At 42.9% G+C, this 27,493-nt stretch overlaps 1 protein-coding gene across 3 annotated transcripts in view; it reads left to right on the forward strand.

Moving 5' to 3' along the window:
* Positions 1-3,227: 3,227 nt before the first annotated feature.
* Positions 3,228-27,493, forward strand: part of PCDH11X (protocadherin 11 X-linked) — an 833,337-nt gene continuing 809,071 nt past the window's right edge. Inside the window, exon 1 of one of the 3 annotated variants that reach the window (XM_072123099.1) lies at positions 3,228-3,690. The gene's annotated coding sequence lies outside the window, so the exon portion shown is untranslated. The remainder of the gene's footprint in view (positions 3,691-27,493) is intronic. The other 2 variants (XM_072123100.1, XM_072123101.1) reach the window with 2 other exon arrangements.

Here is a 27,493-nt window from a genome sequence, read left to right on the forward strand (position 1 = left end):
TGATGTATATACCGCCATACATCTATGTATCCTCATACACTCCATTACACTGTATAATACATTCATCCAGGCTGATGTATATACCGCCATACATCTATGTATCCTCATACACTCCATTACACTGTATAATACATTCATCCAGGCTGATGTTTATACCGCCATACATCTATGTATCCTCATACACTCCCTGTAACACTGTATAATACATTCATCCAGGCTAATGTATATACCACCATACATCTGTGTATCATGCACCGTACAGTGTATTAGGCTGATATGTATGTTGCCTTACACTCCTTGTTACACTGTATCCTGAACTATACATTGTATCAGGCTGATCCATACAGTGTACCAAATGTATATGTATGTAGTCACACATCTGTATACTGTAACATGCTGGCTGTTATATGCAGTCATATACTCTCAATATTATGTGGTATCCTATATCATGTAGTGTATAAAGCTGATATGTATGGTGTCATACACTGCAGCCATCTGCATGGATCTGTGGTCCGTATTTATGATCCACGTGTGAACAGTGTGCAATCCATTCCCCTATGGACTGTATTTCTTCCATATATCATCCGCAGGGCTCTTTCACGCTGGCGTTTTTCACTCATGTGGATCACAGAAGGCAATAGAAGTCTATGGGTCCGCAGAAAAAACTGATGACAGGTCAATTTTATTTTCACTGATGAGACCGAGAAACCAGGTGTTATGTTTTAATAATTCCTTTATTTATATTGCGCACACAGATTACGCAGCGCAGCACAGAGCTTACCAAACCAGTCCCTGTCCCCAATGGGGCTCACAATCTAATCATAACTACCAGAAAATTTTGGAGTTTTCTAACCAATGTTAAAGCCTTCATTTCATTTTTGCGGACGTGGAAATAAATGGCACAACAGAAGCATCACGGACATAATACGGCTAAAAAACGAAAGCATAACGGAGACAATGCATGTGCGGCCGGTTTCCCACGTGCCGTTTTCATCACGTTTTTAAACAAATCCGAAACGCAAGTGGGAGAAGGTTTGGACAAAACGCATTTGAACGCATTTAAATCCCATTGACATCCATGTAAATTTGATGTCATCCGTTATGTTCAGTTTTGGCAGGGATCCGTTTTCTATGTGATTTTTGGACAGAAAAAATGCCGGAGGCTGCAGCACTTTTCCTACGTTTGGAAAAAAACGCATGGATAACAGATCTACGACAAAACTGACCATAACGGATGACATATAATTTACATTGAGGCGAATGGGATTTTGTCTCATGAGCTGCACAGTGTATCAGGAAAGCAATCATACACTTATTACACTGTATGTCCACTGTATCCATCTGCACTATGCATTGTATTAGGTTGATGTATACTTTCATACATTTCATATTACCCTATGCAGTCATAAACTGATCTCTTATTACACTCTATGCATCTGCACCATATACAATGTATCAGGCTTATCTATACTGTTATACACTTATTACACTGTATACATCTGCACTATACACTGTAAGGCTGATCTATACTGTCAAGCATGTTAGTACACTGTATACATCTGCACCATATACAATGTATCAGGCTGATCTATACTGTTATACACTTATTACACTGTATACATCTGCACTATACACTGTAAGGCTGATCTATACTGTCAAACATGTTAGTACACTGTATACATCTGCACCATATACTGTATAAGGTTAATCTATACTGTTATACACTTATTACACTGTATGTCCACTGTATCCATCTGCACTATGCACTGTATTAGGTTGATGTATACTTTCATACATTTCATAATACCCTATGCAGTCATAAACTGATTTCTTATTACACTACCCATCTGCATCATATACAATGTATCAGGCTGATCTATACTGTTATACACTTATTACACTGTATACATCTGCACTATACACTGTAAGGCTGATCTATACTGTTGTATATGTAGTACACTGTATACATCTGCACTATACACTGTATAAGGTTAATCTATACTGTAGTACACCTACTACACTGTATACATCGTCACGGTACAATGTATCATGCTCATCTATACTATCATATACTTATTACACTATATCCATCTGCCCCATATACAGTGTATCAGGCTGATCTATACAGTCATACATGTAGTACACTGTATACATCTGCATCATATACTGTATAAGATTACTCTATACTGTCATACACCTACTACACTGTATACATCTCCACTATACAATGTATCCGGCTGATCTATACTGTCATACACCTACTACACTGTATACATCTCCACTATACAATGTATCCGGCTGTACACTGTATACATCTGCATCGTATACTGTATAAGATTACTCTATATTGTCATACATCTATTACAATGTATACATCATCACTATACAATAAATCCGGCTGACATATACTGTCATACACCTACTACACTGTATAGATTATCCCCATACAATGTATCCGGCTGATCTATATTGTCATACATCTATTACACTGTATACATCGTCACTATACGATATATCCGGCTGATCTATACTGTCATACATTTACTACACTGTATACATCTACATCATATGCTGTATAAGATTACTCTATACTGTCATACACCTACTACACTGTATACATCTCCACTATACAATGTATCCGGCTGATCTATATTGTCATACATCTATTACACTGTATACATCGTCACTATACAATAAATCCGGCTGACATATACTGTCATACACCTACTACACTGTATAGATTATCCCCATACAATGTATCCGGCTGATCTATATTGTCATACATCTATTACACTGTATAGATTATCCCCATACAATGTATCCGGCTGATCTATATTGTCATACATCTATTACACTGTATACATCGTCACTATACAATATATCCGGATGATCTATACTGTCATACACTTACTACACTGTATACATTATCCCTATACAATGTATTAGGCTGATCAAGTGCAACATTTCCAGCAACAAATCGCTGCAGATGAAGGCTACAACATGTCAGCTCTATGTGACAGCTCTATGAGCCATGAATAGGGTGAGAGAATGAGGAATCACACTCAGCCCTTCGCCCTGCAGATGCTGCAGCACTGATTTCCTGCAAGTGGACTGAGGGTGGAAGCATTCAGCAAGATACCTTTAAGAACCAGCAACAAAAAAAATCCAGGGAAAGGTTGTGGGATTTGCATGCTAAGCCCCTCCCCCCGGTGATGTCACTGCTGGAGAGGAATGCTGCCTTGTACAGAGCTGAATTCAGACTGGAGGCTTGGAGCTGCTCAGTGCTCATCATAGACTCAGGTCTCCAGCAGCCTCATCGCAGAGATCAGGGGGGATCTGGCTGCAGGGACTAGATCTGACCATTGCATTGCATCTATTGCTACCATGAGGGTTCACTGGCCAACTTGTGAGTAGACTTTGAGCATTGGAGAGTCAGCTCACCTGCCCTGCTATGTGGAATTGCATCGCTGACAGCTGAGGTGCTCACCACCAGGAGACTCAGCCAGAACTTTGGATACAGTCAGGAGGGATCCAGTCTATTGCATGGAATGAAGAAGGAGCTATTTCATCCAGGGTTCTCTTTGAATGGTTCAACTTGCCAGCACTGGGACTGCTATCATTATTGCAGATGATGCCCTGGAGTTGCTGCAGAACTGTCACACCAGTATCTATGCCAAACAGGAATTAAAGGTAAGGAGCCAGGGACTGGGTTTCCCCCTCTCAATGTGCTGCTGTGGGCTTAGATACAGTAACAGCTCCCTGAATTAGGATGCTGAGCGCAGAACTGTCAAGTCACATGAAAGTAACCCTTGTTCTTCACATGCAAATCCAATTTACTGCTATTGATGAGTGGATGGAGATGCGAGGATTGTCCATCACTTCCATATACTGCACATGCAGGTGGCCAATGCTTCCTCACCTCTCACTAAATGTGTGTAATGTAAGATATCACCCTCCAGCTAGACAGCTGTGCCATTGCCATGCAGAGACTGACTCCTAGGCAGGAGTACCTGCATCTTCTAGGTAGAGGAGCGGAATAGCCCATTGCAACTTGTGTCTTATTCCCATTTAGTTGCACAGGAATGATGGATCTCTGGTGGCCAGGAGGATTGCAGTGATGGGTAGGAGTTGTACAGTGGTCAGACAGGATCACTTGGCTGCAGTACTGATTGTCAGACAGGAGCGAGGGAGTATGGAGAATAAAACACTCCAGGACCTGGAATAAATAGTGGATCTAAGCATAAAAGGAGCTAAATGCAACTGGTAGGGAGATATAGGGAGATGTGTCCGGGCTCCTCCAGCGCTGGGGCTTCTGTATCTGCAGTGGCTTCAGAAGCTGCAGGATGAAAATAAATGTATATATGTTGTAGATACATTGTATCAGTGTAATAGAGGGCATATAAATGTAAATAGTATGTAATGTATGTGCACGGTGTTCTGGATGGTGCCCACCATGTAAATCCTGCGATGTGCGCTATTAACATGCCAACTGCGGGAGTGGAGCTAGTTGTAGTGCTGAACAGTTCTTGTATATTTCAATGAACAGACTCTCTGTTTAGCTGAGCCCGTTCTTCCAGCATCAACGCAGTATTATTGTGTGAAGCCACTGGAAAGGAAAAAAAAAAATCTATCCCCTCTATCCTCAGCCTGCGGTAGAAGCATAGCCGAAAATGACCAGCGATGTGGAAGGAGATGGACGCAGGGTAAAATGCAGCCAGTGATTGAGTATTAAAAGTATTAATACTCCTCTTCTAGTGAATTACGGGAGCCCGCTGCCACCATCCTCTGCAGGGTGATATTGATTAATGTCTGTGCTGTAGATATATTCAACACGCACAAGTAGTGTCCAGGTAAAATCAATTCGGGAATAAAACGTTTTGCCACAGTTGCTTGAGTCGTACATAATGCAGACCAGTGCTCTGCATCAATCTTAGAGGAAGCTTTAAATTTCCCCGTCTGGCAGAATGAGTCTGACAACAAATATACATCTTCCATTGGGGGCTCCGGAGCCATAAACTAAAAAGAATGGCTGCTTTAAATAGCAACAGAAAGTATCTGTGGTTGTCACCGGCATCTATCTATCTTCCCATCTGCAAGGTGCACATAATTCCCTGTATGTCGGCTCCATAATTCATGGCACCGGGATACACATGTTGTTACCTATCATACAATAAATCCAGAATGATGATGGTTTGTTGTATGGGAGGGGGGGGGGGTCATGGATGAAAAAAAAAAGCTCAAAAAAACAACACAGGCAGGAAACGTGAAGATTCCAAGATTTATCTCACTTCTCCTCGAGTGCCAATTTCCCACGCAGAGTGTTCCTACTTAGTAAGACACATGGGGTGTTTGAATTTGGAAATGTGCAGGCGTCTTGGATTGTTCAATGAGCGGAAACAATACAAGATGTGTTGTTCTTAGAATGTGAGACTTGAGGAACTGTAAAACATTTGTGCATTTTACGCTTGGGGGTAATGATTGTGAGGCTGGTGGTGCCAGTCTTCTACTGGTGGACATGGATGGTGGTTACTTGATAGAACCTTCCCTTGTTCTCGTGTAGTCTTCTATATCCCCAAGTTACTAATGTGAAGTCAATTTTCTCTTTGCGCCCACCCAGTGCCTACGAAGATGGGCTCCTTCTTCAATAGAAGGTGGAGGAGACGTCTGATTCATGCTTGAAAGATCACTTCAATGTAAAGGTGTTTTGTCTGTTCTGTGAGATTGCTTCTCTGCGGCAGTGGAGAAGATCAAAGATCTGAACCTAGGGTCTTCTTATACATTTGTATTCAAGGTAGAGCAAAGTAATGAAGAAGTTCATGAGCGAAGCTATTCCTTGAAAGGTCACCGTGGTAGTAAGGGATCGTGCATACCATGATAAAGTCAATGGCCGTGGGATGAGGGATGGATTTATGGTGTGGTCTGCAGGTGAATTCGTCCTGTGTTAGATGTGGTGTATTGCAAGGCTGGAGAACCATCCTAGATTATTAATGGGGTGGTTAGCTACAAAATCCCCTGGGGCGCATCAAAAATGAGCCTGGTTCCAATAATGTTGGAACGACCCTTGAGGTGGACAACAGCCCTGGGTAGAGTAAGACTCGGCTCACGTTGCCCACCTGAGTTTTCTTACCTCCCCAGCATCTATTTCTTCTCCTCCACAGACGGGCAATGTTCTGCAAGTTTTTGGAAAGTACAAAAGGCAAAGCTGTAAAGATAGACTTTATTCAACTTATTTCCTGCCGAAAAATATTGCAAAAACCTCTACTTGCTTTTTTTTTGTTCTTCAAAAAGCTGCGGTGTTTGAGGGTTGAATCTGACTTGTAATTGTCTCGCATGTTATGTAGAGAGCAGGATCTGGATGATCAGGTTAGAGAGTCTAAGGCTCTGGCACTCATTGCACTCATCTCCGGTGTAAATCTGAACACAAGATTTTAACATATTTTAGGTTTTGGGGTCCTTTGCAGAAGTTCCAGCATCCATATTAAAGTATTGATTGATTGATGAGGAAAATTGATGTAATATCAAGTTGGTTGAGATTTCTGACCGTGGACTCAGGGAGTGCATCACTCTTGGAGATGACACCTTCGCCCAAGGTCAGATGTGGCGCAGCAACATAAAGTCCATCGCCTGTCCCACTTACTTCCATCCCATTTGGCCACTTTATAGTTCATGCAGATTTTGCACAAGTCCGGTATAATGAGGAGAGGTGGAATATGACTGAGAAGGGGTTTGGTTCATGTTTGCAGTCATATCATTTCCATATGAAGATAATCCGCTCCCTAAGGTGAGACTCTTCTGACCTCTCCAGGTCCGGGCTGAGCTCTCCCCTTTAAGGCGTGGGGTGTCAGACACTCACTGCAGTCTTTTCCAGGCGAGATGCTATTGTCAGACACATTGATTCTACTTCCCCCTAGAAGATCTTATCTTCCTCATTAACAGTCATGATCTTTTAAGTAAATAAGTTTGTGTCTTTTGTGCATGAGCGTGGAACCGGGGTCATCCGTGGGGACACGTCTTCATATGTTTTACCGTTCGACAGCCTTAATGAGCAATTAGCTGGTGTATATGCAGAACTGATAACTGGTAGGAAAAAGCCGAGAATTAGCAGAAGATGTCAACATGGTTGCCCCCCTTATCCCTATACTGAGATCTGTGACTCTTTGATGTCCGTGCAGTGTGGATTGTGTTCCATCCATGCGCAAAATATGAAAGCCTTCTCCATTGACCATTGACCGTAGCAACATTTCTATCACTTATGTGCCAGCAAATTGAGACCCTGGGGATCAAGCCAAATATTTGATCCTAAAATTGAGCTTTCTGGTTCTTCCCATATGGTTTATCTTTGTAGGAACCTTAGCCGGAGACATGATGACTCCAATGATTGAACTAGGATGTATTTGTATGCAGTTTTTAGGGATTGCAAAAATAATCGCACCAAGGGGCTATGGGAATCTTGTTCTGAGCCCTTGAAGATCATGTGAGGCTTAGATGTATGGAGTCAGGGCATTGTTTGTGTTGAGTTATGGATGCAGCAGAGCTGGGATTATCTCCTGACGTGTCTCTGATGATGCCGTGATGTGTTATCACAAGATTTTTCATAGACTGCAGTGTAACTATTGGCTTTCTTTATATCAATGAGTTATACTAATGCATCTCCTTAGGGTTACATGACAAAATCAACAGTGCAACATCTGTATCATCCAACTGATGGTAGAATGGTGCCATATAGAAGGATGGGTCCAGTGATGCCCTGTAGATCCCCATTACCAGTGTAGTAATTGGGGTCTTCTTCCATTTTTTGGGGCAGATATTACAATAACTAGTAGAGTTTGATGAACAAGATATAGGATAAGCCTCAAGAATTTGAGTTTATCTAAAGGAAAATCCTAGAAGGAGTGGAGGATGTAAAGAACATCCGGCATGGCTTACATGACTGTGAATGTTGGTTTATCGATTTCATGGAGATCATTACAAAGGTGAGCAGCCCCAGCCTTGGGACGGGCCCCATGGCAGCTCCACATAATGGTGCATTTAGATGCCTAGTCTGCCCAATACTGTAGTTTGCCATATGGTCTGACTCTATAGTCCAACGTCTTAGCAGTTGCTTCCATGGTTCTCCTGGATCTTGGATGACTGGTGCCATCACCTTCACAGTCATAGACTACAACCATCTCCCCATGCAAAACCCTGCTGAGATTAGTACTGACAGCCACATGCTGCCCACCTCTGGTCCGAGTAGATAATACACCACCGGACCAAGATGTGAAGATTTTTAGCCCGATAGGTGTCGACGTTGAGATTGTGTTGATATCTGTGGATTTATCTCTAGCAGTGAAGCTCTCGGGGATGAATTGTCTGGACGGTCATTGTATTTCCTTTTTATTCATCCCATTCAAGATGAAATAACAAAGCGTTTGGTTTTTAGCCTTGTAGATGGAATATAATTTAATATAGAAAACTGCATTGTAAAGTGCAGAGATAAAGGGCCGGGCGGCTGGAAGTATCTGATCTCATGACTGTTCTCTTGTGGATTCTGGATCTGCTTCATGTAACGTCTCCCCCCCTATTACTACAGTGTAACCTCTTATCGGGAATACTAATTATGTGCCCACCCCCCGTCCTCCATCATCTGTCGTAGATTTTGGGACTGAACTAGTGAACGCTGCAGCACCCTTTGATGTCTATACTAGTTGGTTATTACATAATAACTGACTGCTTGTCTGCTAAGAGGGTGATCCCTCTAGGTAGGTGCCAGGATTTAGGGTCTCATATTGGAGAAACCAATGGGCTTTGGGAGGCTTATAGGCAATTCTCCATTATCTTTTCTTTAGGAAAGTCAAACCAGAGATCAGAGACTTATCCAGAAGGAAAGGGACCCATCTACAGACAGCAGTTCCAGGGTTATTGCCCTCGACTAGTAAAGATCAGGGTGCTGGGTGCCCTTTCCTAGTACAAATCAGGGTGCTGGGTGCCCTCTCCCAATACAGATCAGAATACTGTGTGCCCTCTACCAATACAGATCAGATTACTGGGTTCCCTCTCCTAGTACAGATCAGGGTGCTGGGTGCCCTCTCCTAGTACAGACCAGGGTGCTGGGTGCCCTCTCCTAGTACAGACGAGGGTGCTGCGTGTCATCTTCTAGTACAGATCAGGGTGCTGGGTGCCCTCTTCTAGTACAGATCAGGGTGCTGGGTGCCCTCTCCTAGTACAGACCAGGGTGCTGGGTGCCCTCTTCTCGCACAGATCAGGGTACTGCGTGTCATCTTCTAGTACAGATCAGGGTGCTGGGTGCCCTCTTCTCATACAGATCAGGGTACTTACTGCGTGTCATCTTCTAGTACAGATCAGGGTGCTGGGTGCCCTCTCCTTGTACAGATCAGGGTGCTGGGTGCCCTCTTCTAGTACAGATCAGGGTGCTGGGTGCCCTCTCCTTGTACAGATCAGGGTGCTGGGTGCCCTCTTCTAGTACAGATCAGGGTGCTGGGTGTCCTCTCCTTGTACAGCTCAGGGTGCTGGGTGCCCTCTTCTAGTACAGATCAGGGTGCTGGATGTCGGGGTGAGATGTCTTTGAGTTAATCGCATTCTGGTTTGGCTGCCTTGAGATATTTAATGGTAAAAACAGTAGATTTATCCGTCCGGCAGAAGCTTTGCTATGAATGAATGTTGCCGTTTGTTACAAACGTAATGTAGCAGCCATTGATGTCCTGGTCACCATTCACATGAAGTTGGTTTCCTCTTCACGTGTTCTTTTTGGTTTCCTCTAGGTTTTACCTTTTCGGATAGGGTTAAGCAGCTTCCTATGAGACTTGCTTAGTTGTGTATGACTAGTCCATTAAAGGAGATGACATCCTGATGATTGGGATTCAACCTATGGGATCTCCATTGATCATAGGATCGAGGGTCATAGAATGATGATGTCTGATTGGGAGCCAGTTAATTTTTTTATTTATTTTTGCAAAAAATATGTATTTTATATTAGTTTTTTTGGTATTGATCTTTAGAGCAGTTAACCCTTCTTATTATGCCATTGCTGCTCAGTAACAGAAGGTTGTAGAGGTCACAGGGGTCACATGATTTCCCGCATTATCAAATCCTAACTGTATTTTATATAAAAGTTAAAAAAAACATAACAATATATAAGACAAACCAAACCTAATATACAATATATACAATAACTTACCTGCGGGTCCAGCGCCATTCACACCTAGCAAAAACAATAACTTAAAATACACCAAAATTAACAGACACTAAGTACCACAACCCCCACCCAACCGATCCTGACCGTAGGAGACTCTGATGTCATGTCACACTTACATTTACAGGATTGTGCTCCATCTCTTATTGGTTACAACTCACCAAAGACCTGGCAATGTAAAGCTTCCACTTTGTCAGAACAGGGAGAATGTACCGTGCAGCGGGCGAGCGGCCCATCACGAGGGTCAATGCTTTAATAAGTAGGAATCATCGCCAAATGAGACGTCAGGAGAAAAGGAAAGTTGCAATGAATCAAAAACACATCCAGGCTTCCATTTATCAATAGTGACCCCTTACTAGAGGCACAGAACGAGAGGAGGAGAAGTGGGAGGAAGTCGCACGGAAGACGCGACGCAGGATTAGACGAGAGTCTGGAGTAGGGGGAGATGATCTATATAACCAGTGTGTAGACGCTTAGGGGTTTAGGGACAACATTAATGATTACAGGACTGCCATGTCCACGTGTGTAATTGCAGGACTACTATTAGGAATACAGAACACTATAGCAGTGGTGTAGCACAGAGTCTCATCGTATCCCATCTTGCTGCATTGCTCTGATACGAGCTGTGCGCACGCTCTGTGCACCTCTTGCTTTGCTTTATCTTTGTTCTGTTTTTCCACAAAGTTGCAGGAGGCCGCTGACGCTTACGTTACCACAAGGTGTTTGAAAAAAAGTAGGAAATGTCAAACATTTATATAGAATCTGTGATGTGCAGGAAAAATCTCATTGTCCATATACAAAGGCGCGAGCTGTGTGACTGGCGCAATGACGCATTTCAGGTCCAGGCACTTTCATGTTTTGAACAGTTTCAGCTTTTGAAGAGAATTTGTAGGAATCGAGTCAAGAATTGGAACAATTTGTTGGGTTTCATTGCTGCATTGGTTGTACAGGGATATGAATACAAGGGAGTGTTGGGGGCTCAGGGGTGTTGTGTTAGGGGTCATGGGTTAGGATTTAATGAGAACGTGTTTTGGTGTGTCCAATGGTAGTCGCAGCTCTAGCAGTGATCGTAGTAACCTGGGACGTGGATGTAGTAGAGCTGACTTTGTGATGTGCTTTTCTATGCAATGTAAAGTCTGCAATGGCAAACTCAGCTCTGCTGCTCCAGTAGATAATATGTTGTGCTGTAAAAGACCCCAAACTTGTAAAGATGTTACCTACATGTCTGACTGCTCAGCTATCGTGCCTATGAATGTGTCATTAAAGGGTTAAAGTAGGAACAAATAAGGGAATATTCCTAATATCTCTGCCTTCTCTCCTATATGTCAGGGTTACACGACGTACGTGATGCGTAATACAATGTATCTTATCATGCGGATCATCATCTCGTCCAGTGTTTATTAAGACTCCTCTTATGGTGATGCGTATTATATACTATTATTGATGAGAAGCCGCCAATAACAGACCCCCGAGCTATTATTCTATATGCCTCTATTATATATTCTGTATCAGTAGTAAGAAACATAGAACACAACCTCTCCCTGTGTGTGCAGGCTGCATTACCGCTGATGACCACAGATGGCGCTGTGTCGCAGGACTCCGCAGCTGATGCTTAGTATCTGCACAGTTGTATCTTAGTATCTTTGCTGTGATTTCTAACGAGAGGCTCTGTGTGATTTGTTTCTCCTTTTTGATGCATTTATTGATCCAAAAGTTGAATCATTGTGTAGTGTCTGTGAATAGGTCCTAAAATATTATAGGATCTGGGTGTTTTTGGTGGGGGCTAACATTGGGGTAAGTCCTATCAATCACATCTGTATCCGTGATGACCTGCAATGTGGTGCCAAAAGTGTTTTTGCTATTTTGGGGTCCCCTGACGTGGCCGTCGCCCCCCTCGCCTGAATCTGCAGTGATTTCACGCTCCGTATGGAGCTAAACCACAAAGGCCAGACGCTTTGGCTTGATCACGCGGGCGCGGTGGCATCGGGTCTACCAAAATAAGTAATTACAAATGGCAATTGTCCAGCATAAAAGTTTAATTAGTTGATTCTGGTTGTACATTATCGCTGGCAGGATTAATATTAAATGCATCAGGGCTGGAAGTGATTGATTTCAGATCCAGGCTCTTCAGCAAACTTAAACAAACTTTCGCCCTCGGTCAGAGAGCCGCCATATGGCGCAGTGATGGGGGAGTGATGTTCCTGTAAGTGATGGGGAGGCTGCAGTCACTTGTGTATTATCCTTCCCTGTATTGTTATGCCAGCCCTGCACCCAAGACTTTTAGGAACCTTTGATGGGTTATAATAATATTATACTGTGTAACATCTCCCCTCGACAATTCACTGCACAACTAATCCTGGGTTGTTCTTTTGTTTCCATACTGTTGTGATACAATATAAAAGTAAATAATGATTCTATATTCATGTTACTGCATCTAAACCAGTGCACAAAGGCCCAGATTTATCAGAACCAGTGCAGTCTGTACTATGTGCAGTGTCCTGTGGAGTGTGCAGAGGGCGCCAGATCACTGAATACTGGTGCTGGGTCTTCATCAATCGGGCGCCCCCTGTTGCACCATATTATTTTTGTGCACTTTATTCTTGCTGCAAAATTGTGGTGCACGCCAGAAATAAATGTGGCGCAAACTCGGACTAAGCAGTAACATCCCCTTTAGGTGACATGTTTTCTGTCTTGTTGGACACAGAGCAGCCGCAACACAAAACTGGCGCAGACACTTTATAAATACATATAAAAGCAGTTTCTATATTCTTTTCAGTGCAAAGTCAGACAGAAAACTGGTGCAAACACTTTAATAAATGTGGGCCATGGTGTAGCCTCCGCCGCCATTGGACTCCTATGAGGGTGACTCTGCAGCCCTACTATAAGGATGCTTTATTATGTGCCATTATACTCCTAGTGTAGCCCCAACCACCCCAGGACTCCAATGTGGATAACTGCCACTGCCCTACTATAATGATGGTTTTCACTCTACTCCTAGTGTAGCCTCCACCACCATAGGACTACTATTAGGGTGACTGTGTTTCCCTACTATAATGATGGTTTTCACTCTACTCCTAGTGGTGTAGCCCGAACCACCATAGGACTTCTATTAGGGTGACTGTGCTGCCCTAATATAATGATGGTTTCCACTCTACCCCTAGTGTAGCTCTGACCACCATAGGACTACTATTAGGGTGACTGTGCTGCCCTACTATAAGGATGTTTCCACTCTACCCCAAGTGTAGCTCTGGCCACCATAGGACTACTATTAGGATGACTGTGCTGAATGTTGCTTTCCAACCTACCCCTAGTGTAGCCTCCACCAGCATAGGACTCATAAGAGGGTGACTGTGCTGCCCTACTATAAGGATGGTTTCCACTCTACCCCTAGTGTAGCTCTGACCACCATGGGACTACTATTAGAGTGATTTCCATTCTACTCCTAGTCTAGCCTCCACCACCTTAGGACTACTATTAGAGGGACTGTGCTTCCCTACTATAAGGACGGTTTCCACTCTTCTCCTAGTGTAGCACTTTTGATATACCTCCTTTTGCCTGGATGCATACCCTATGATTTGTAAGGGGCCACAGAATCACAGAGTAGATGGAGTAGAGTGGGTTGGACTTCTCCTTGTCTGGTCTTTGTGACCTTATTGATTCCACCTGACCAGGACCCCCATATACTGGATGGATATATCAATACTATAGTAAGATTCATCATATTATGATCATGATGTTTTTTTCTCTGTCGATGGGTCCACGGGCCCCTCGGGGGAGGTACATGCATCCTCAGCACCTGGTGGGATCTGTCCATAATGTATTAGTAATAGGCTGTAATGTAAGTGCTGACGTCCTTCTGGTGGATCCATCTCTCAGGCCAAATGTCCAAGGTTCTTCTGCTCTTTGCCCTGAGCTTTTCCGCTAAATATCCAGAACTAATTGCGGAGCATCTAAGTGCAGCTAGCCCTGGAAACCTACCTGGAGATCTGCAGGTCTAATGTGTATTAATGTAGATTTCCAGATAATATCCGTGCAAAATTACTAACCCTGGAAGCTGAGAGGCCTGGAAACTAAGAGCTGCATTACTGAGAGGTTAAAAGCTCGGCGGCCTCTTCCGGTCCTGGGTGTCTCGCCACCAGGAGCCACCATCTTAATGAATCAAGAGCTTAATGCTGCACCCTCCAGGAGGATAGCATTCAGTCTAGACTGGGCCCCTCCTGACGTCAGCCTGTAGAGGGTTAACACCGCGGCACATTGTAACAGCTGGCTGAGTTCTTTCTATTAATAAGTGTGAATCATAGGATTGTTCTAGAAGGAGAATAGTGGGGAATAGTGGGCCGGGGGTGTTATTCCTATTTTCTTCCATCTTAAAGGAGAAATCCTAAAATAATCCTCTGACATGATTGGTGGAAGGTGTCACCCATGTATCACCGGGAATACGATTCCAGTATGTCGCACTTTGAGGAAGTTGTGTTCTTAAAGGGACAGAACCTGGAAGATACATTTCCAGAAATAAGTCCTAGAACAAATATAGGAAACCTCATTGTAACCCCCTAAAAACAAAGTAAAAATCATAACATTGGGACCTATAGGAACTTTAATAGTTTCCAATAGTCTCCGCCCCTGCTTTAGGGTCAGACGGCCCATGCAGAGCCAGATTACAGGGAAGGCACAAGTGTTCAGTTCAGGGTCCTCCAGAAGTCATCCTTCATCTTCAGGTCACGTGTTACTGGTATAAGAGAATTGTTTCCATGCACCATCCACTCTCCGGGGCTTTTTATTACCAGTTGTAGGTACAATCTTTGTCATTGTACCTACCTGCGCGGGGAGGCAGAAAGTCCTGATTCCACTTTGCAACAAGCTGCTTCAGTTGAACGCTACAGCAGTCACTCAGAAGAGAAGAGAGGATGGGTTGTAAGTAATTCAGTGCCAGCAACTAAGAGCACAGCAGTGTGAGGACTCACCTCCAGTGCACTTTGAGAAGCTCCAGTCCTGCAATATAAAGCCATATTTCACAGTCCTGCTACTACTAACATCATACACAAAGGTATATCATTACACATCATTCAGTACATCATCAGTACACAAGGAGAATATATCTTACATTATTACAGTGACCGCAGAGCACAGCAGTGTGAGTACATGTCCCCCAGTGCACTTAGAGAAGCTCCATATAAATATAAATCCATATTTCACAGTCCTGTTGCTACTTAAAACAAAGCTCCGATTACACATCTCTTCAGGGATAATACCTCACACTCGCTGCAGAGAGCACAGAGTAGAGCAGTGTGAGGACATATCTCCAGAGCACTCTGCGAAATTACAATCCTAGAATATAAATCTATATATCACAATCCTGCTGCTACTAACATCATACACAAAAGTCTGATTGCATTTCTCTCAGGAACAATACAGTATCTGACTCTGTCTGCTGAGAGCACAGAGCACAGCAGTGTGAGGACACACCTGCAGTGCATTGAAGAAGCTGCAATCCTGGAATATTAATTAATGTTTCACAGTCCTGCTGCTCCTAACACTACATACTCTTAGGACCAATATCTATCACAGTATGCAGTCTGGACTCAATTTCACTTAACAATCGTGGAATTAGGTAATTTTGCAGATACATTTGCTTATTAATTAGTTTTATATAATTTGCATTTGTATAATTTGTTACAATTTTATTATAGATGGATACATTTTGCATTTTAATTATCAATAATTTTATTTTGTGGTTATTTACACTTTTTTGTAACTTTTTCCCTTACATTATTTCATTGCATATTTTGTCTGATAACCACCCCCAGGCTCCTCCCCCTAGCTCCTCCCCCAGCTCCTCCCCCTCCCCCTGCTGCACTGTGTAATAGTTCAACTTTTACATTGTTCATAATATTTTGCATCTATTATGAGCTATACGGCGGTAGGTTGATTTTTTGCGGCGCTGGAAGTCTCCATGTTTTTCCTTTAATGAGATTGTTGTTAAGAATTATGTTTTGCTATTTACTTGCAAAACCCTAAATAGTTTCTATAATACAGTTTACAAGGAAAGCGTTTTACTAGATGAATATATCTGCGATGACTCCGGAGTGCGGGGAGCAGGTAAATGACTTAAAGCCGCTGGGAAATTCTCCGCCGGAGTTTTTTTTTCCGTAACACCCCCCCCCTTCCCCCAGAATTTTTTTTCTTTTTATTACAGTATAGAAATGTATCTGCCGCAGGATCGTGTCAGACTTTTAAGCTCTGTTTAAAATCGGTAATGAATCCTGGGAGAAGACTTTGAGGTCGTTACTGCAGGCGATACGTATATGGCTGCAATTAACTGCAACGTAAAAAGAGGTAAAATACATACACAAAAAAATTATAATTCATGATCAGTCGAGGACTTGACAATGGAATTATTTATCAATATATTGATGTCTAAAATTTGAATAATAAATTGGTCCTGGGTTCAAGGTCCATCTCTGCATAGAGTTTGTTTGTTCTCCCCGTGTTTGTGTGGGTTTCCTCCGGGTCCACCGGTTTCCTCCCACACTCCAAAAGACACTTAGACTAGACTGTGAGTCCCATTGGGGACAGGGACTGATTTGGCAAAGTCAGTAAAGCGCTGCAGAATCTGTGGGCGCTATATAAATAAAGGTCATTCTTGGAAATTGGTGGAGGGCCAGGATTGTTATCCATAGACTCCTTCTTCTTATAATCAATGTTTAAAATTATGCTAATTAGCCAGAAGGGCTCTGGCACATGTTACCAGAGCCCCATCTGGGTACTGCTTCGCGGGCTGTTACATTGTTCAGGAGCACTTCCCCCTCCCACGGTGTGAGATTACAGCAGGCTGAGGGAGGGAGAAGGTACTGAGGAAACAGGAAAAGGGTGAGACAGTGTAACAGCCTGTGAAGCTACTGCATGGAGGGGCTCTGGTAATGCCCCCTAGAGCTTTTCTTTCTCATTAGCATCAATTTAAAACTTGATTTAAGAAAGAAGGAGGCCATGGATAACAAATATAAGAAGATTACTCCAATACGGGTACCTGGATCTATGAGTACTGTAAGTGTCTCTCAGCTTTGATTTTGATGATGGATTTCTTTTAAGATGTGTAACATTACAATACTTGTATTAATTGTGGGTTTATTGTAAGTGTTATTCTCTAGTTGTGACCTAAGCTGCATTTCTAATGTCACAATGCATTGTGGGAGCTCAGATTTGATCTGGAGTTCTCAGTATAGTGGAGGAATATGCAAAGTATATGCCTACAGCTTTGGATGTGATTGGAGGATGTGCCAAAAGTTTAACTTATTTCAGAATAGGATCAGGGTCAAGATCTCAGCAAATAAGGCCGCCTTGCAGGTGGGTGGAGACTTATAGCCATTGATACTCCACTATGGGATTCTGGGAAATATGCAAATTAAGTTTTCCTAGATCGGACAAGGAAAACCACTACCAATCTCGGAAAACGTATTTGCATATTTCCCAGAATGTGATGAGAGAAAGGATTCTTGGGATAGTTAGTGTAGATTTACACTGTGAGATGTTCTAGACGGATGAGATGGAGGTTTCCATGAGAGAATTTAGATTCCTTATGAATAAATTAATGCGGAATGGGCCGGTGCGCGGGAAAAGTGAAAAATCACTTAATAAGTGAAAACTTGTTTGGTTTCTACCTGATTAGATTATAAGCCCAGCGGAATCGGCGTTGGGCAATCTCTGGAATACACTTGTATGTAATTAGGACAGAAGTGCGGGGATTGCTGTGATTAAGAGATTGTCATACATCGGGCATATGGGAAGCCGTCTGTTTCCCGGCCATTAGGATCCACCTTTTCATGAAGTTGACAGAAGATTCTGGACTTTTCCGTGGAAGGAGTTTTGCATCTTGATACGTTCCTGCCGGTAATTGCTTTCCTCCGCCATGTGTTGTTCTTCGTATTTGATCAATTATCTAAACATCATGAAGAGACGGTGATGGATGAAATGATCAATCTCATTTACTTTACTCTGATTCTTTAAAGTTGTGTCTGAATTGGCCCTGAGACTTCTGTATTCAAGGAATATTCCCAATCATAAAGTGTTATACATTAGTGGGACCGCCACAGATATATCACGTTGGGGTCATCAGGCTTATTCATGTACCCAGGTGATGTTATCAGGCTTATCCGTGAGCTCAGGATGTCATCAGGCTTATCCATGAGCTTTAGGATGTCATCAGGCTTATCCGTGAGCCCAGATGATGTCATCCTGCTGATCAATGAGCCCAGGTGATGTCAGCAAGCTTATCTATGGGCCGAGGTGATGTCATCAGGCTTATCCATGAGCCCAGGTGATGTCATCAGGCTTATCCATGAGCCCAGGTGATGTCATCAGCTTATCCATGAGCCCAGGTGATGTCGTCAGGCTTATCCATGAGCCCAGATGATGTCGTCAGGCTTATCCATGAACCCGGGTGATGTCATCAGGCTTATCCATGAACCCGGGTGATGTCATCAGGCTTATCCATGAACCCGGGTGATGTCATCAGGGTTATGCATGAACCAGGGTGATGTCATCAGGGTTATGCATGGACCAGGGTGATGTCATCAGGGTTATGCATGAACCAGGGTGATGTCATCAGGGTTATCCATGAACCAGGGTGATGTCATCAGGCTTATCCATGAACCCGGGTGATGTCATGAGGCTTATCCATGAGCCCAGATAATGTCATCAGGCTTATCCATGAACCAGGGTGATGTCATCAGGCTTATCCATGAACCCGGGTGATGTCATCAGGCTTATCCAAGAGCCTGGGTGATGTCATAAGGCTTAAGCCCAGATCATATAAATCCCATATGATTATAAGCCCATATATGATGTCATCAGTCTGTCACCAATGGGCCATATCCAATATATCAGTTCTGAATGACCTGCAATAATAAGCGCCTCCCCCCTTACATATCTATAACATGTCATATCTCCGGCAGGTGGGTTTGTGGCGCATTGCGCTTCGTATATCTCCCATATTTTGCTTGGATTATTATGAATCCGATTACCGGATGGATGGAGAATAGAATGATACATTGTTACCCCCGGAATCAGCAGCTCTGTTGACTTGTCAGTAAATTCATCGTCCTCTTCTCTGTGTCTTGATGTAAGAGCTGAGGCCGTTACCTGTTGCCGCTGCTCAGGCAGATATGTACATTTCTATCAAATCTTCAGACTGCGTACAAAACGTGTGTGTCGCTGCGGGGCCCCGGATATTTTAAGGCAGCATCCAGGAAGCATAGATAATTGCATTGCTGAGCGCTAAGTTGATCTACCACATTAATAACGTTTTCATTTTCTTAGTCTTACCTTTGGACATTTACTGTTCAGAAAGATTAAATGTTCCTCGGCCTTGGGTGGCGAAACGTCAGCTCAGCTTTCATCTGACAACGCGGAGAAAAGATAAAGTGCGCTGCAGACTTTTCCTCCACGCACTTCTACTCGTACGTACATTTCTCCAGAGGACATGGAGGGGCATGAATCACAGCCCGGCCGAGCATCAGCGGAATGATTAGCATGTTACAGGTATTGATGGGGTTCATTAACGAAATGAACACACACATATCCACAGAATATAGTCATTGTTATATCAGTATAATATCAGTATATACAGGAGATCCTCAGGCTTTACCTGGTGTTACAGAGAACAAGAGCCCGAGAAATATGGCGGCACACATGAGCCACCAGCAGCTACATGGCATTGGCACCAGATGCGGATGTTACTGATGTCCATTTGGCCAAACTCGAACACAGCGGCACATTTACTTACCCATCCGCTGGAGTTTACGGAAAGTGCATTGTCCGACGTTCATGCACTGTGCCGCGATTCACTAAGATCGTGCGCCCGATATCCTGCATGTGTCGCTTCCCCGCTCAGGTCCAAAAGAGTTCACCTTCTTCTTCCTTGTGCATGTAAGTGCATTAAATTGTGGCACAATTTGAAAGTTAAATCCCGCGTTCAGTCCGAATCAGTCGGATCGTCCGACGGCACGCCCCCCAATTCGTGTCACATTAAAGCCAGCGCAGCGGAGACACCTGTTAAATACCAGTCCAAGCCGTGCAAATCCCAAAAAAGGTGCGCAGTCCGATGAAAGTGAGCAGCGCAACCCTTAGGAAATGAGCGCTTTTGGTCCACTCATCACTGCTTGGTCACAATGTGGGCTAGAGAAAAAAATCCAACTTTTCCACAATTAGTGAGGTGTCGTCTGTTCAACAAGGCAACGGGCTGCAGTTGGTGGATGCCTTCCCCTTTAAGTTCCAAAGGCTTCTCTCTTTCGGCGCCTATGTGCCCTCCTGTAGGCAAAGCTGAAAATCCACACCCATCATCCAGAACAGAAACATTGTAGACATTTTGGAGGATTGTGCCTCATAGGAGTCGGCTAATCCTGATATAAAATGGCATAAACACATGTTCAGGATTCGGGCGCTGATACAACGGCAAACGATTTTAGCAGCAGTGACAATTCTTAAAGGGATCAATATATCGATCAGTACTGAGCTGGAAGAGAACCTAGTCTGGTCTGATTGTACTGTCCACCCAGAAGTAGTGAAATAATTATGATAAAGGGTTTGTTTAGTGGAGCGGCTTCTGGAAATGGTTGGACTCCTGCCCTGGCGATGGAGAAGTGCATTAAATATAATTACCGCACAATGTTTGATCACAAAAAAGGCATTAGACTAACAAAATAATAGGTAAACACTGAGGAGTGACTAGTTATTTCTGGGCCCTGGGCGCGTTACAGAAACCGTGTTCCAAAATTAGCCGGGCGATGCCGGAGCCAATCAATACATCTAACAGTAAAGTAGGACACAGAGTGTATATACAGTATATACATTACTATACTGCAGGCCCTGGATAGAAGGCGCAGGAGACTACAGACTAAACATCTGCATTTATCATAAGATGATATTACTGGCCCCCAGTCGAGGCTATTGATTGGGCAAAGTGGGACCCGCGTCTGACGCAACTAACTTCCCCTTTAAGGAAATTGTCTCTGTATATACTGTAAGTACAGCACCTGTGCCAAGTTTAACAATGTCTGGCTCCATATTGCCCATGAAAGATTTGTTTAGCCATTCTTAAAGGGGTTGTCTTGCCAAAAACAAAGCGAGGCTGTAAGATCATCATCCTGGCAGCCTTCTACAAGGGAATGGAACAGTTCAGATGTACAAATTCTCCCAATTACTGGGGTTCCCAGAGGTCCGATCCCAGCGATCTGCTGCTTATTTCCTTTTTGGTGTAAATAGGAGGATAAGGGATTTTGATAAGACTGTCCCTTTAAAGGACACCCGTCATCAGGTCTGTGTCACTTGTCCTGTCACTACTATCTGTTGGAGCAGCTCACAAGGATCCCATCCCAGCCTTTATCTAGTTATTTCATACATTATTCATTGTAAAATCATCTATTCTTTATCATGTAAATGAGGCTGGTCACATGGTCAGAGGCAGTGATGTCACTCCTGTTACCCCTCCCCTCTCCTCCCCCTGCTCATGTCTGTGTGTAATGTATAGTAAAGCATGGCTAGTGTCTGTGCTGCATCTGCTGACATGCTGCATCCTCCTAATACACATGTGTGATACACAGACATCAGCTACACATGAATCTGACATGTTCTGCTGTAACATGGCTGCCTGGAGCTGCTGTATCTCTCCTATACATACACACATGCACACAAAGGCTGCAGGGGGCGTGGCCACCAGCACCAGGAAGCACATCATTATACAGCCTCACACCATTATACAGGCTGTCAGTCATGCACTGGGGGTGTGGCTGTGCCTCCCACTCATGAATAGAGTGGACAGCTTGAATATGCTAATGCTTCATTGGACATTTCACAGGTCATTTGCATACAGCTTTAGGACTTCATTGCTTAGGTTTACAGGCATGTAGAGGGACAATGAAGGGATAGAGGCAATGCTCTCTAATGGCAGTTTATGAAAATATATTTAGTTTAGGGGGGTTATTTTGCATGACGGGTTCTCTTTAAAGGACATCTACCTCCAGGATGAAAGACTGTATGCAAATGATCCTGAGGGTCTCCAGGCTCCATTAACACCTATGGAGTCTAGAGCCCCTCAGGTTCATTTGTATATAGTTCTTCATCCTGGTGGTAGATGCCCCTTTAAGATCTTTTATCAGCCCTTCCCCTAAATAATATTCCCGTAAAATTAAATGTACCTTTCAAACCACTACATCATTTAATGCATGTTATGTGTTGTTAGCATCACTCAATGAGATATTACTTTGTTACAAACTTTGCACAAATCAATAAAACAAATAAATCGAAGAAACTTTGTAATATATCATAACAAAAAGCTTCTCTCTCAACCAATCAGGTTCCTCTCTTCCTCCCATTATTTGCTCTAAAATCTCTGCTGAATCCGCCTTGGTGTACCAAAGCCGACTGCAGCTCCCAGAGATATCATAGGACATGTTTATACAAGTCTATGGAGAGGGGAGGGTCAGTGTCAGACTGGCCCACCAGAGTACCAGGGGATCCTCCGGTGGGCCCTGGTTCAACCATACTAAATACTGAACCCCACAGGTCCAACAGAAAGCAACCCAATTTGGAAGCAGCTAGAATCTATTTCCTGGCGAACAATGGAGACTGGGCCCCAGATTAATTTTCTCTGGTGGGCCTAAGACAACCCAGTCCAACACTGGGGAGGGTAGAAAGGGAAAATCTGCACAAGTTGTCAAAGATTTACATTGTAACTTTGTAACTTACAACAGTTTGTAATGTATAATATGATGATTTATTCTTTGGGAATTTGTTTAGATTGTAACAATCACAAACTTTTGTAGTGAAATATTTGCCTACAGATTCTGCAGTCGATATCCTCTCAGTCGTCGCTTCTTCTCGAGGTCAGGGGCTGAACCATTGGGGTAGAATAATAGGAATATCTATTTTTTACTAGAAAGCTCTCATTTGAATATTTTCCGAGCGCTATCTATCAGCTTCCACTTTACACAAATAACATGTTTGCCCCAAGGACCGAGTGCTTAATGTGCCAAAACTCAGTATAATAAATATTGGAAGAGGCTGGATCCAGCACAACACCAGGAGTGTGCGAACCGCTTGCCTCCGCATCTCCACTTCATTATATGTGTTATTAGAGAAGAGCAGGAGTACGGACTGTGATCCCACAGGTCGCTGAGGTCGCCGAGCTACGTGTGTCGCATGGGGAATTGTCAGCTGATTGTCTCAAACACTTGAATAAATAAGAAAAATATTTACAAAAATAACCAATAAATACGAATACACTTTATTTGGTTTATGAGAATTTTTAAGATTTAGAATTTTAAAGTTTAAGGATCAATTTAAAAAAGACACTTATCCTAAAAGGACTCAAAGACATTTGTGGGACAGAACAGGGACACAGTCACACTGACACTTGGGGGGACAGGACAGGATCACACTGAGACTTGGGAGACAGGACAGGGACACACTGACACTTGGGGGACAGGACAGGGACACAATGACACTTGGGAGACAGGACAGGGACACGCTGACACTTGGGGGGACAGGACAGAGACACGCCGACACTTGGGGGGACCGGACAGGGACACGCTGACACTTGGGGGACAGGACAGGGACACAATGACACTTGGGGGACAGGACAGGGACACGCTGACACTTGGGGGGACAGGACAGGGACACGCTGACACATGGGGGACAGGACAGGGACACGCTGACACTTGGGGGGACCGGACAGGGACACGCTGACACTTGGAGGACAGGACAGGGACACGCTGACACTTGGGGGACAGGGACACACTGACACTTGGGGGGGACACGCTGACACTTGGGGGTACAGGACGGGGACACGCTGACACTTGGGGTACAGGACAGGGACACACTGACACTTGGGGGACAGGACAGGGACACGGTGACACTTGCGGGGACAGGACAGGGACACAATGACACTTGGGGGACAGGACAAAAACATTCTCTACTACTGATAATTCTGGGCCATTGAGTTGTTCCACTTCGACAAATATAAACTTTTTAGTATTTGTTTTTCAATTTTTTATTTATTTATTTTTTATAAATTTGTTACATTAATATCCCCCTTACTTTTGAGAATTCCCCGTAATTGCAATCAAGGCTAGATATTTTATGGAATGTGAACTTCTGTAACATTTTTAGAATTGTTCACTATTATTTTTGATTTGCGTAAATGTTGGAAAAACTTATCTCGCAATGAATAATGTATTTGTTATCTCCAGTAATGTTCTACAATGGACAAAAATTCGGAGCGTCCTGCCGCTGCTACTGTGTTGAGTTGTCAGGGCCGATGTTTGTGTAACCGGTGGGGAGCGCAGCCTCTCGATATTCTGTGCAGAATCCGGGGAGCTGAAATGTTTTTGGAAATGTCTCTGCTCATGTTTCCTTCTTGCAGGTGGTTTCGTGTCTATATTTAAAGTGGCAGCAGCCCCCGTAGGATGGTAGTTATCACACAGTGGGAGAGGAAACGTAGCACAGATTTAGATGGAAGCTTAAAGATCTCTCAAAATTGCAGACCTGAAATTCATCGAGCAGGTGCGGATGACTGGGGGGTGGAGGCCGCGGCAAACACGATGAACCGTAATATCCTGTATTCTTGCTCCATGGTGGAGCCACTTTTGTGTTGCGCTTCGCACTTTTCTCAGCCATCACTCAACTTATTCTTTAAAAAAAAGAATAAAAATGCTTTGTTGTTGCCGCACTTTACCGCCTTCTACTATTTTATAAAAAATTGGAGCCAATTAACAAAGTGTTTTTTTTTTTTTTGGCCAAATTAACCAATGACCTTCTTGTTTGGGTTCTTTTATTGTGTTCGTATTATGCTTCCTTGTACCATTGTTTAGAAATGTAATTTATATCATTTTTAAATATACAGTCCAATGTACATGAAATATATAGTCCCGGGGTTACGTACACCATAGGCTCCATAGGTTTGTTCTTAAGTTGAAATTGTATGTATATCTTATAATTGTGGTTCCATACAAATATTTTTTTTTTGCCCCAGTGACAATTGTAGTTTAATTTTTTTTTTTTTTGGCTGGGACCAAGGATTATCAATAAAGCTTTGTTACAGACACTTTACAGCTGATCATTGCAGCCTGGGACTATAGTAACATCCAGAGAGGTCACAGAGGGCAGAGGGGTCCGTCTTTAACAAGGGGTCGTCTGTAAGTCGGGTGTCCTTTAGCAGGGGACCGCCTGTAATATAACATGAGAAGAGCTTTAAGAATGAGACAGACTCACGGCCTATAGAGAGGGTGTAATTTCGGGGGTGCAGTTGTCCTCAGAACAGAACCTTATACATGACTGTGTATGTGTTACAATGGTTTTTGCTTGATCCCTCTGACGCTGATTTCCTGCAATAACGACTTTCATTCCCCCGAGTTTCCGCCCCAAGTCAAGGAGGCGGGACAGCTCTTGGATGAAGTCAAGCTCCCCCGCCTCCTCATGCCCGCATTGACTTTACTTTATTACTAGTCATTTATTGTTACAATCTGCCCCTCAATTAGTGGTAATAAAATAATTGTGGATTTAAAAAAAAAAATCACGTTTATTTAAATTAAAGATGTTAAGATAAATCAAGTACAGGCGGTCCCGTACTTAAGAACACCCGACTTACATATGACCCCTAGTTACAAACGGACCTCTGGATATTGGTAATTTATTGTGCTTTAGTCCCAGGCTACAATAAACAGCTGAAACAGTTATCAAATGTGTCTGTAAAGAAGATTTAGTGTTATTATTGATACATGACAACCCAACATTTTTTAAAATCCAATTTTCACAGGGACCAAAAAAGTTCTGGCTGGGGTTACAATAATAAAATAAACAGTTCCGACTTACATACAAACTCAACTTAAGAACAAACCTACAGACCCTATCTTGTATGTAACCCGGGGACTGCCTGTAATGTACAATATAAGTAGAAATAAATAAATGTAACTTTGTTATTCTAGGGTCTTATTCCTTTGTTTCCTTTTAATCATTACATAAATCATTCCTTTAAATCATTATATGTGTAAGTTGTTTGTTTCTTAGATGTATAATGGGAGAAGGTTAGAACTTTTTTTTTTTTGTGTTTGGATTTTCCTAATTGTTACAATTTACGATAATCATTAAAAATTCTTCGCATTTCTCAGTTAAAGGCAAATTCTAAAAGGTGAAATATTAATTAACGGCTAAGTAATAAACACCTTAGGACGTTCTCTATAGCGAAACCTTCTTGCTAATTTTAATGAGTGCAAAAATATTCTTCCGATTTTAGCAAAACATAAAACAAACAAATGCCGGCGGGATAATTGGCTTCTCATAAATTGTCCCCGGAGCTGGATGATAGTTTTGTGCCTAGAAGGAGAGAAATTAGATGGTAAAATCTGCCGGGGCAGGAAGTGATGTGCAAGAAAAGATTAAATATTATGTATGTAAATACAGGCAGTGCACCGGGTTACGTACAAGATGGGTTCTCTAGGTTTGTTCTTAAGTTGAATTTGTATGTAAGTCGGAACTGTATATTTTATCATTGTAACCCCCAGACAAAAATTTTTTGGTCTCTGTGACAATTGGATTTTAAAAATGTTGGGTTGTCATAAGAAACAGGATTAACAATAAATCTTCATTACAGACACCTGTGATAACTGTTACAGCTGATTATTGTAGCCTAGGGCTAAAGTACAGAAAATTACCAACATCCAGAGGTCCGTTTGTAACTAGGGGTCGTCTGTAAGTCGGGTGATCTTAAGCAGGGGACCGCCTGTAATAAATAATCCAAAAATCATCCCTAATTAATACTAAAGGGGGGGGGGTCACATGGTGCCGGGGGCCTCTTTACATTGAGGGCGCGTTCACACGTTGCGTTTTGGTTGTGTTTTCATTGCGTTTGAAACGCATATACAACAGCTGATGTGAGGTAATTTGCCTAATTACATTACCGTTTACGTTTGTAAACGCAATGTTAACGCATGCGTTAACATCACGTTTACGATGCGTTTTGTAAACGGAAACGTTAACAGTGATGCAATTAGGCAAATCCCCCCTCCTCAGCTGTTGTATATGCGTTTCAAACGCAATGAAAACGCAGGTCAAAACGCAACGTGTGAACGCGCCCTGAAAGGTGAAGGTTGGAGGCCTTTGTTATTGTATTGAGCCCTAAAAACTATTGTATTTTTGTTTAGAAAAATGAGATAAGTTGCAAAAAGTTTTGCAACAAAGTTCCAAACAATAGATTAGATTGATTCTTTGGTTCTTTGGGTTATACATAAAAGTTAAATTTAGAAAAACCTC

This window comes from Engystomops pustulosus, chromosome 9, assembly GCF_040894005.1.
Source record: "Engystomops pustulosus chromosome 9, aEngPut4.maternal, whole genome shotgun sequence".
Taxonomy (NCBI): Eukaryota; Metazoa; Chordata; class Amphibia; order Anura; family Leptodactylidae; genus Engystomops; species Engystomops pustulosus.